Source organism: Caretta caretta, chromosome 20 (genome assembly GCF_965140235.1).
Source record: "Caretta caretta isolate rCarCar2 chromosome 20, rCarCar1.hap1, whole genome shotgun sequence".
Lineage (NCBI taxonomy): Eukaryota > Metazoa > Chordata > Testudines > Cheloniidae > Caretta > Caretta caretta.
In genome coordinates, this window is record NC_134225.1 from 9,626,203 (window position 1) to 9,637,025 (window position 10,823).

At 53.8% G+C, this 10,823-nt stretch overlaps 1 pseudogene; it reads right to left on the minus strand.

Annotated features, from left to right (window-relative positions):
• Positions 1 to 6,019: 6,019 nt before the first annotated feature.
• On the minus strand, positions 6,020 to 9,140 carry LOC142069669 (resistin-like; annotated as a pseudogene).
• Between the last annotated feature and the right edge of the window lie 1,683 nt (positions 9,141 to 10,823).

Here is a 10,823-nt window from a genome sequence, read left to right on the forward strand (position 1 = left end):
CAGCCTCTCCACAGCCACCGCCAGCCCCACCCCCAGGCAGCCCGGTCCATGCTCCAGTCCCCGGCTTGCTGAGCTTAGCTGGCTGGAGCTGGAGAACAGAGCTGCCCCTGGGCTCTGCGGCCTGTGGGTCCTGCCCCAGCCATGTGACGTGGGGGGCAGCAGGTGTTCGGTAACCCTGATCCAGGCTGTGCCTCTAGGACCAGTCCTCCTGTACCTCACACCCTTATTGCAGGATATGGAGCAGAAACACGGGGCCAGATCCCCATCTGGTGTAAATCAGTGTCGCTCCACAGATGACAGGGCAGCAGACTTACGTCAGCGGGGCTCTGGCCATGACTCTTTGGCACCGCTCTGGTGGGCTGCGGCGCGTGGGCTGCTCTGACTGCAGTCCGTTGGCACTAGGTGGCCTTGCAGAGCAATCAGGGGGTGTGAAATTCCAGAGCCATCCCAGAGCCTCTTGGAGCTCCTAGGAACAGGGAACTCAGGGGCTGTAGGGAGAGGAGCCTGGAGCAAATATCACCCCAGGGCTGCTTGACACAGGAACAACATCTGACAAGGTCAAAAGAGAATCACCAAATGCCCCCAGCAGCTGGGTGGGCAGTGGGCTGCCCCCCCACCCAGGCCCTGCTACTGGGGACAGAGGCCAAGTGAGCCAGAGGCCCCCACATGCTCAGCCCCTGTCCCCAGCAGCCGAGCCCAGGCTGAGAGCGGGCTGCCTGGCACCCAGCCAGGCTTTCAGGCAGAAGCGGCTCCGTCCTGCTCCCCGCCTGCCTGCTACAGAGAACGGCTGAACATGCCAGGGGGTGGCTCAGGAAGAGAAGGACAGAGCCTGTCTCCCACCCCACCTCTGGTAGGAGAATCGGGGGGGGATGGGACAGGGGACTTGACCCTCCGTGCCCCCCATGCATCGCCTCTACCTGTGGGGCTGGGACTAGAAGGCACCACCCAGTGGTGTGAGCTCAGGGAAGAAGGGGAGCAGCCAGTGGGGAGAGCTGCAGTGGGCGGCATGCTGTGACTTCAGGGCGAGGTGATGAACTTTCTGTACCTTTCCCAAGCTGCAAACCCCTTTGGAAACATGGGGCCAGCTGCCGCCTCTGCTGTGCTTTTACCTCCATGTTGAACTGATGCTCCAGGTGCCAAGTGCTGACAGCTGAGGGCTGTTAACTCGTGATGATCCTCTGTTCTACTACAGACATCCTACAATAGACAGGCTCCCAGGGGTTTGTCGGGGGAGGCGGTGGCCGGGCCACGAAGACACCTGGTCAAGGTCTGGGATCACCCGGGGAGGCTGAGGCAGGTGACATCAGGGCTGGAAGGTTATAAATGGCAGGGGCTGATCTATTTTGGGTCTTTGTACGTTTTCACCAGCTAAAGAGGAGGGGCACCCCAGAACGACCCCCCCCCCCCCAGCTGCTGCAGGATCCTGACGAGGTAAAGGGGATCCTGCAACCTGAACTCAGACAAACCCCGAAGGGCTCCCAAGGGAAAGGCGAGCTCGTGAGCGGCACTGCGGTGGGAAATGGTTGTTTCCTTGTGATCTGGGCTCTCTGGGCTCTGTTAAGTGCTAGAACCCTGCACGTGGTGTCTGTGTGCTCCATGCTACACTGACCACCTGGCCCCTGGAAGAGGGAACCCAGCTGGCCAACACCTTTGGGGGGAGTTCTGGGAGAAGTGGGGTGTGACGCTGTATGGAATATGGGAGACCATTTATAATATTAATTTCAGAGTAGCAGCCGTGTTAGTCTGTATCCACAAAAAGAACAGGAGGACTTGTGGCACCTTAGAGACTAACCAATTTATTTGAGTGTAAGCTTTCATGAGCTACAGCTCACTTCATCGGATGCATCTGTAGTCTCTAAGGTGCCACAAGTACTCCTTTTCTTTTATAATATTAGTGATACCAATATTATAAACTTGCAAGGAATCTGACCAGATATGTCGTGTGAAGTATCTGCAGAAATGTTATGATTTGCCAAATATGTTTATCTTGTTTATGTACTGGTATCACCTTTGTATTGGGAGTTATAGATGTATATGATTTAATTGGGGATTGGTCCTGCTTTGAGCAGGGGTTGGACTAGATGACCTCCTGAGGTCCCTTCCAACCCTGATATTCTATGATTCTATGATATGTATGTCTGTATTTCCAACTTGTGCTGTGCATCTGGGTGACAGCCCCAGACTGATTGGCATCAGCACTGCCTTGCCTGCTTGATGGCCCATCAAGGGACATCGACTGTACAATGAGCCTATTGAAAGGAACCAGGGAAGACACCCTATGTCTCAGCAAGGCATGCAGGGGCATGCCTATGCTATCCACACAACTCTAAGGGCACGTCTTCATTAGCAATGTTAACAACGAGGAGGCCGGTGGCACCTTAAAGACTTCAGGGTATGTTTACACTACGAAATTAGGTCGAATTTATAGAAGTCGTTTTTTTAGAAATCGGTTTTATATATTCGAGTGTGTGTGTCCCCACAGAAAATGCTCTAAGTGCATTAAGTGCATTAACTCTGCGGAGTGCTTCCACAGTACCGAGGCTAGAGTCGACTTCCGGAGCGTTGCACTGTGGGTAGCTATCCCACAGTTCCCGCAGTCTCCGCTGCCCATTGGAATTCTGGGTTGAGATCCCAAAGCCTGATGGGGCTAAAACATTGTCGCGAGTGGTTCTGGGTACATATCGTCAGGCCCCCCTTCCCTCCCTCCCTCCGTGAAAGCAAGGGCAGACAATCGTTTCGCGCCTTTTTTCCTGAGTTACCTGTGCAGACGCCATACCACGGCAAGCATGGAGCTCGCTCAGCTCACTGTCACCGTATGTCTCCTGGGTGCTGGCAGACGCAGTACGGCATTGCTACACAGCAGCAGCAACCCATTGCCTTGTGGCAGCAGACGGTGCAATAGGACTGGTAGCCGTCATTGTCATGTCTGAGGTGCTCCTGGTCGTCTCTGTAAGGTCAATCAGGAGTGCCTGGGCAGACATGGGAGCAGGGACTAAATTTGGAGTGACTTGATCAGGTCATTCTCTTTAGTCCTGCAGTCAGTCCTATTGAACCATCTTATGGTGAGCAGGCAGGTGATACGGATTGCTAGCAGTCCTATTGCATCGTCTTCTGCCGGGCAGGCAAGAGATGAGGATGGCTAGCAGTCCTATTGTACCGTCTTCTGCCGAGCAGCCATCAGATATGGATGGCATGCAGTCCTTCTGCACCGTCTGCTGCCAGCCAAAGATGTAAAAAATAGATGGAGTGGATCAAAACAAGAAATAGACCAGATTTGTTTTGTACTCATTTGCAAACCCCCCGCCCCCTGTCTAGGGGACTCATTCCTCTAGGTCACACTGCAGTCACTCACAGAGAAGGTGCAGCGAGGTAAATCTAGCAATGTATCAATCAGAGGCCAGACTAACCTCCTTGTTCCAATAAGAACAATAACTTAGGTGCACCATTTCTTATTGGAACCCTCCGTGAAGTCCTGCCTGAAATACTCCTTGATGTAAAGCCACCCCCTTTGTTGATTTTAACTCCCTGTAAGCCAACCCTGTAAGCCGTGTCGTCAGTCGCCCCTCCCTGCGTCAGAGCAATGGCAAACAGTCGTGCATCTGAGTTGAGAGTGCTGTCCAGAGTAGTCACAATGGAGCACTGTGGGATAGCTCCTGGAGGCCAATACCGTCGAATTGTGTCCACAGTACCCCAAATTCGAGCCGGCAAGGTCGATTTAAGCGCTAATCCACTTGTCAGGGGTGGAGTAAGGAAATCGATTTTAAGAGCCCTTTAAGTCGAAATAAAGGGCTTCATCGTGTGGACAGGTGCAGGTTTACATCGATTTAACGCTGCTAAATTTGACCTAAAGTCCTAGTGTAGACCAGGGCTAACAGATTTATTTGGGCATAAGCTTTCGTGGGTAAAAAAACCACTTCTTCAGACCCACTTTTTCACTCCATGCCTCTGACGAAGTGGGTTTTTTACCCACGAAAGCTTATGCCCAAATAAATCTGTTAGTCTTTTAGGTGCTACCGGACTCCTCGTTGTTTTTGTGGATGCAGACTAACACGGCTGCCCTCTGATCCTTGCTAGCAACGTTAAAGCGCTGCTGTGGCCGCGCTTTAATGTGGCTTGTGTCGTCGCGGCATAGCGCTGGGAGAGAGCAAAAACCCACCTCCACGAGGGGCATAGCTCCTAGCGCTGGGGCACTGTCTACACGGGCACTTTACAGTGCTGAAGCTTGCAGAGCTCAGGGGGGTGTTTCTTCACACCCCATAGTGAGAAAGTTGCAGCACTGTAAAGTGCCCGTGTAGACAAGCCCTAAGTCTTCCAGGCCACGTCCTGTGAAGCTTGAATTTGGAACAAAAGAAATACAAGCTGCCTGATAAAAGACTATAAAAGGCAGCTGCATCTTCTCCGTTTTGACTTCATTCCTGTTTCTTACCTCTGGAGTAACCATTGTACAAAGGAAGCTCTGAACAAAGGACTGAATGACCCATCCAAGCTGTGGATGTGTTCCAGAGGGACTTTCAAGCCAGCAAACTCACCAATACTGCTAGGAACCTGATATATGGACTTTGAAGTCTTTGCATGTATGTGACTGCTTCACCATTTAACATCTCTCTTCTTGTTCTTTCTTTTTTCTTTATAATAAACCTTTAGTTTTAGACACTAAAGGATTGGCTGGCAGCATGGTATTTTGGGTAAGATCGAAGCCTATGCTGACCTGGTACTATGGCTGACCCTTTGTATAGTGAGCAGAGTTTTAAATAACTTCTCACTTTACTAGACCTATTTGCTGATTGGGAACCAGAGAACTGGAATGCAATAAAGGGGGCTGTGTGATTTCTCTTTTGCATCTTGATAACCAGTGTGGGAATCAGAATTACAGTTTGTGACTGTTTGAGGAGTTTAACTTCAGTTTTCAGAGTAGCAGCTGTGTTAGTCTGTATTTGCAAAAAGAAAAGGAGTACAGTGGCCACTGAATGCATCCGATGAAGTGAGCTGTAGCTCACGAAAGCTTATGCTCAAATAAATTTGTTAGTCTCTAAGGTGCCACAAGTCCTCCTTTTCTTTTAACTTCAGTGTTATACACCCGTCTTGGGAGGATCTGCTCTCCCTTTTGCAGCCTGCCCTGACCTTGGCATTTCCAGTGAGCGCTACCCCAGGCACACCGGGTCATAGGGGGGTTTAAGTTCCTGGGCTATTTTGGGGTCAGTGTTGGGCCTGGTGGCCTAAGGCAGGTGGGCTGTGGAGCTCCGTTTCTGTGAAGGAGTGACAGAGTCAGTGCCCAGGAAATGTGCCCCAGAGGCCACAGGAGACATCAGTGCTGCAGCCTGCTGAGACCACGGGAAGCTCAGAGCACCCAGGGGGGAGGTGGGGGTGTGTTCAGTATCTGGACCCCCATAGCGATCTGGTGAGCCACCAGCAGGGACAGCCCAACCTGATCTGGGACAGAGGCCTGTATGGGGTGTCAAAATTTGACTCAGACTCACAATTTATCAGACCACTCTGTTTTATTAGCAAAGCTGCTCTGCTAATACATTTAGAAGTGAGCCCCCCGAGTGGGGCTTGTGTCTTTTAATTTATACAGTTTTTTGGAGAACAAGTTACAGAGAAGTTACAGACAAAAGAAGAAAAAGATTTTAGTCACCACCCTTCGAGATCCCTGAGACCAGTCACGTATCTTCAATTACCTGCCACCCTTAACAATCTCCTTTAACAGCTTCCAGTCAACTTAACTAATTGCCCTTCACACCTTCCATTCTGATGCCTGCTTCTTAGACCTGCTGGCTCTATCTTAATTGCTTCTCCATTCAAAAGCTAACTGTCCCTACGTGTGCTCCCTCAGATACTTTGTAACATGTTTTGGCATGCCCTCTCATATACAATGTATCCAGCATGTCCCCTTATACAATGTTATACTTCCACAGGGGGAAATAGGAGAGGGAGGCAGAGTTGTGCCCCCCTGCCTGTGCTCTGGCCCTAGGTACCAAAGCCTGGGAGGGCAGGGGAAGAACTGAGCCAGAGAAGCATCAGCAGACCCAGATCCAAGTTTATTCATTGCACTGGGCACAAGAGGCCCAGCATGGTTCTGTGCCAGGGCCCATGGCAGGGGCAGCAGGCCGGGTGGGGCTCTCCGGTGCCCCAGGCTGGGTCTGGGCATCACTACAGCCCTATCTTGCAGCAGCGTGCGGCCGTCCAGTCGATGCCGGCGCACTGGCAGTGGCAGGTGGAGTCGGTGCGGATGTCCCAGGAGCCGCAGCCCATTCCTCAGGCGCAGCCTGTGGGCTTGTACCCTGTGCGGGGATGGGGGAGGTGGGGTTAGGGAAGCAGCTGGTGGCAGGATGGGAGTCATGGGTGGCAGTGAGGTGCCCTGCTGTCTCCTCCTCCCCAGCCCCCAGGGCATGGCCCTGTGGCTCCCTTGCAGCCAGGCCACTGCCCAAGCAAGGGAGGTCAGTGAGACGTCCCAGGGGTCTGATCCAGGGGCCCACATTGGTCCCAGTTCTACAGCATCCAGTGCCCCCAGGGACTCGGGAGTGGTGCGAATGCCATTGCTCCAGGCACCTGGCAGCGTAAGTGCAGGGAGGCCCCAGTCAGGCTGGTGGTCCATCGCTGCCCCAGCTCAACACCCCCCAGGACTGCAGAGGGGGTGGGGTCTGGGCCCCAACGGCCCCTCCCTCCTTGGGCCTGCGGGGCACTCGGGAAAGTTCTCTCACCTGCTGGGCAGGAGACAAGTGCCCCACGCGCCGAGACGTCCTGGCAGAGTAGGTTGGCTTTGGCCAGGGTGGCAGACACTGCAAGGCAAGAGGCAGAGTTGTAGCCAGCAGGACCCTGGGTGCAGAAAGGCTGCCCCTCCCCCCAGGCTCAGGTGGAGAGAAGCTGCCTCTGCCCCAGCTGTTACCTGCGCAGGTGGAACCCACCCAGCCCCACTCCATGTGGCGCTCTGCTCCCCCGAGTGGTGGCTGGGCTACATACAGCCGCAGCGCCGGGAGCTGGGTGCTCTCTCACTCAGGCAGTAGAGCAGCGGTTCTCAGTTTTCAATCCATGGGCCACATGGGGCCCATATAGCGCACAATTGTGGCTCAGCTGTGTGCTAAAAATTTTTCAAAATTTGCCGCTCTGATCTGGAAGAGAGTGGGGCTGGCTGAGAGGGGAGATAGCATCTGGAGCCTGCTGGACAGCTCCTGCCAGCCGGGGGCTGGTGAGTGCCACAGGGGGACAGGGTGTGAGAGAGTGGGTCTCTGGGCCGGTTTGTGGGGAGGGGGGGCACTCTGGGAAATGAGGAGCTGGGGGATGCTGGGAACTAGGCTTTTGTGGGGGTTCTGCAGCACCCCCAGGTTTTAGGCTGCCCGGCCCCATGCTGTGGGGTCTGGCTGCCCTGCCACGTGCTGTAGAGGAGTCTCTGGGCGGGGGCCAATGGGCATAGGGGACAGTGGAGGGCTTTGTGGGGGGGCGCTGTGGTTCTCAACCTGCAACCCACGTAACACATTGTGGGCCGCATATGGTTGAGAACCACTGCAGTAGAGGCTCCTGCTTTGAGATCTGGAGGTCCCGGGTTTGATGCCTGTTGCCCACAGCCCCCCAGAAGAGTGTTATCCAGGGGAAGCCAATGGGCACCCAGAAAGACCGCCCCCCCTCTGCCCTGGGCTGTGAACAAACGGCAGGGGCAGAGGCAGCAGAAATAACTCCTAGCTGCTTCCCCCTGCTGATACACTCATGTCTGTGCAAGCAGCAGCCCGCCATGGTCTGCAGGGTGCTGGGACAGCTGCATGGGCTGGCGTGGGTGAACTTGGATGCTGCAGCTCATATCAGGCCCCCTCCGCCACCTTACCCTCCTGGTAGCCCTGTGTGTGGGCTGAGGAGGGGCTGAGAAGGATGGACTGAGAGACCCCAGCCAGTCCTGCTCAGCCCCTGGGGTGAGGTGGTGCTCGCTGTGCAGATGTCACCTCATGGACCTGGTCTCCAGATGCTCCCATGGGGTGACTGACCAATCCAATGGGTCTGTGGCTAAGGCACTGGGCTGGGCTGGGCAGGCCTGCAGGAGACGTGGGTTTAATTCCTGCCTCTGTCCCCAACTCCCTGTGTGAGTCTCTTGGTCCCTCTGGGCTTCGGTTCCTCTCTGTGCAATGGGCGTGACGATCCATCTCTTGGCAGCTCTTTGGGGCAGGGAGCATCTCACCATGGCCTGTGCAGCGCCTGGCATGATGAGGCCCAGAGCGCAGCCACTGGAATAGAACTAACGGAAATGCCGGCTCCGGCCTGAACTGAAGCTAAGGAACAGGAAGCCCCAAGGGTTCCAGCTCCCCCGCGCCCCGTTTACACACTGAACGGGGCTGGCTGGGAGCAGAGCTGGGATGGGCAGTGAGAGAGCTTCCCTGGGTGGGTTGGCAGAAGTAGGGATCGAACATGGGACCCCTGGAGTCTCTGCTGTCTAAGTCAAAGCCCCAGGCCTCTCAGCTCAGAGGCAGTAGCAGAAACTATGTGGCCCAACCACTAGATAGCCACAGTTTGGGGTACACCTCCCCCTCATGTGTTATACCTGTTTCCCCACACCATCTCCAGTGTATTCTTACTGCAAACACTTGGGTGCCAGCTGCATTAGGTGCCTGCAGGGTTTGGCAGTGGCCGAGCGGGAGTTACGTGGCTCGCAGGGTGTCTAAAAACACAGCCCGTTTGTGGATCTGGGCCAGAGAGGCAAAGTGACTTACTCATGATCACACAGGGCGTCTGTGTCAGAGGAGAAGCTTGAACCCAGACCACCCCAGTTGAAGGCTTACGGGCTAATCACTGTACCATCCTGCCCGGGCTCACTGCTCAGCTGTGCATTAGTGAGATATGACCCAGGCAGTGTGAGTGACTGGCTCCCAGCACATGATGAATTGCAAAGCCAGCTCCCTCGCCCAGTCTGGGGGCTCAGAGCAGAGATTGCCAGAGCTTCTCCTTTAGCTGCAAAGTCCTACCCCCTGCTTCCCCTAGCTGGGAAACCCCATCTCTGTGGGAGACACCCCCCGGTCCAATGGACAGTTACAGATGGAACTAACTGCTGCCTGCACCTTCAGATCGACCATGCTGTCAATGTCGCACTGAGCATCCGTGTGGCGTGCGGGCATCATGAGGGCGAGCAGCAGGAACACGGCAGCCTTCATCACGGTAGGTGCTGAGCCACCTGCAGGGGAGAGACCCGGTCAATGCGTGAGACCCCAGGACAGGAGCCCTCTGGAACCCATGGCCGGAGCCAAGGTGCATTCACAAGGCATCAGAGCGGGGTACAGGCATGTGGGAGTGAGGGTCAGAGGGGGGGACAGGCAGGCCCAAGGGTGCAGGAAAGGATGGCAGGGATTTCCTTAGGGGGTGTACACCCCCCCGAATGTCTCCAACACTCCACCCCCTCCCCCCCACCCCCACCCCCAGTGATGAGCCAGTTCCATGCAGTGTTGCCAGTTTAGTCAGTTGGAAATTTGAATTGAAACTGAAACATTGATACACACTTTAAAAGCTTATAAAGCATATGATAAAATACTTGTACCCGAGAAAGCATAATGGGTTTGAAAAGTTTGAACAAAGACCAGCTTCCTCACACAGCTGTTATTTATGACAAGGTAGGCACATTTGTTTCAGCTATATTGGCCAACATAATAATTTCCGAGTACGATTGGTAAGCCAGGTCTGAGTGAGCTGTCCCCTGACAGCCAGTGATGAGCCAGGGGGTGGGTGGAAAGGCTTCAGGACCAGATAGTATTTGCATGAATACACCTACTCTGCCTAGGTATCCAGCAGACAGAGCTGTGTTGCCCAAGTGCGGCGGGATGGGCCAGCTGCCCCACACACGTATCCCAGGTGTCAGTCAGGATCATACTCTGTGTGGCCAGCCCATCCTGCTGGGACACGCTATTCCTCGCAGAGGCACCCTGTAGCCCCCATGTTCACCATTTGTATATAATTGTGATACTGCATATAAAGCAGGCCAGGTAAGGTATCGTGGGAAAAGTTATGATCTGATGAAAGCCACTGTTCTATCTAAATATGTGTATCTTGAGCCCATATGAAGTTATGGGAATTGTGTTGTATGGTTGTCACTAAAACATGCTGTGAGTTGTGGAATCACTCAGATATAGCTCCCCAGAAACAACAAGGTAGCTAACCAGTGCCTGGGTGTGTGTCAACCATCAACAGCCATTGTCCAGCAAGGCAGCTACAATTTAATGACTCACTTGCACAAGGTCAGACCAGGGGAATTGCTCAACCTTGCCTGGGGACTCAGCCACAGACATGACAGGATTTGGGTTCTAGAAGCACATTCTTTAAACTTAAGGCAATAAACACCCCCTGATAAAAACAAAACAACAAAGGAAAGAGTTTCAGGAGTAAAAAGGAAATGCAGGCAGAAGTCCTGCCCCCCAACAGAGTGGGGGCTATCCAGTTTATTGAACTCAATACAGCATGCATGATTAACTGCCATATGGGCAGGTGGCTCCTGTGTGCATTCGATGCAAGCAGCTGCTGGCTCTCAGAGACCACATATGGGCTTTGCAGACCAGAGTGGTACATAGATGAGACTTTCTGGGATAAAGTAGAATGGTCCCACCCCTGGACTGACAGCCTCTGTGCTTTTGAGGAGGATGAAAGTCTCAGGGAAGGAGAACATTCAACTGGAGCAGAGGGAAATAATCCGATAGCTCAGTAGTTTGAGCATTGGCCTGCTAAACCCAGGGTTGTGAGTTCAATCCTTGAGGGGGGCCATTTAGGGATCTGGGTCAAAAATTGGGGATTGGTCCTGCTTCAAGCAGGGGGTTGGACTAGATGACCTCCTGAGGTCCCTTCCAACCTTGATATTCTAT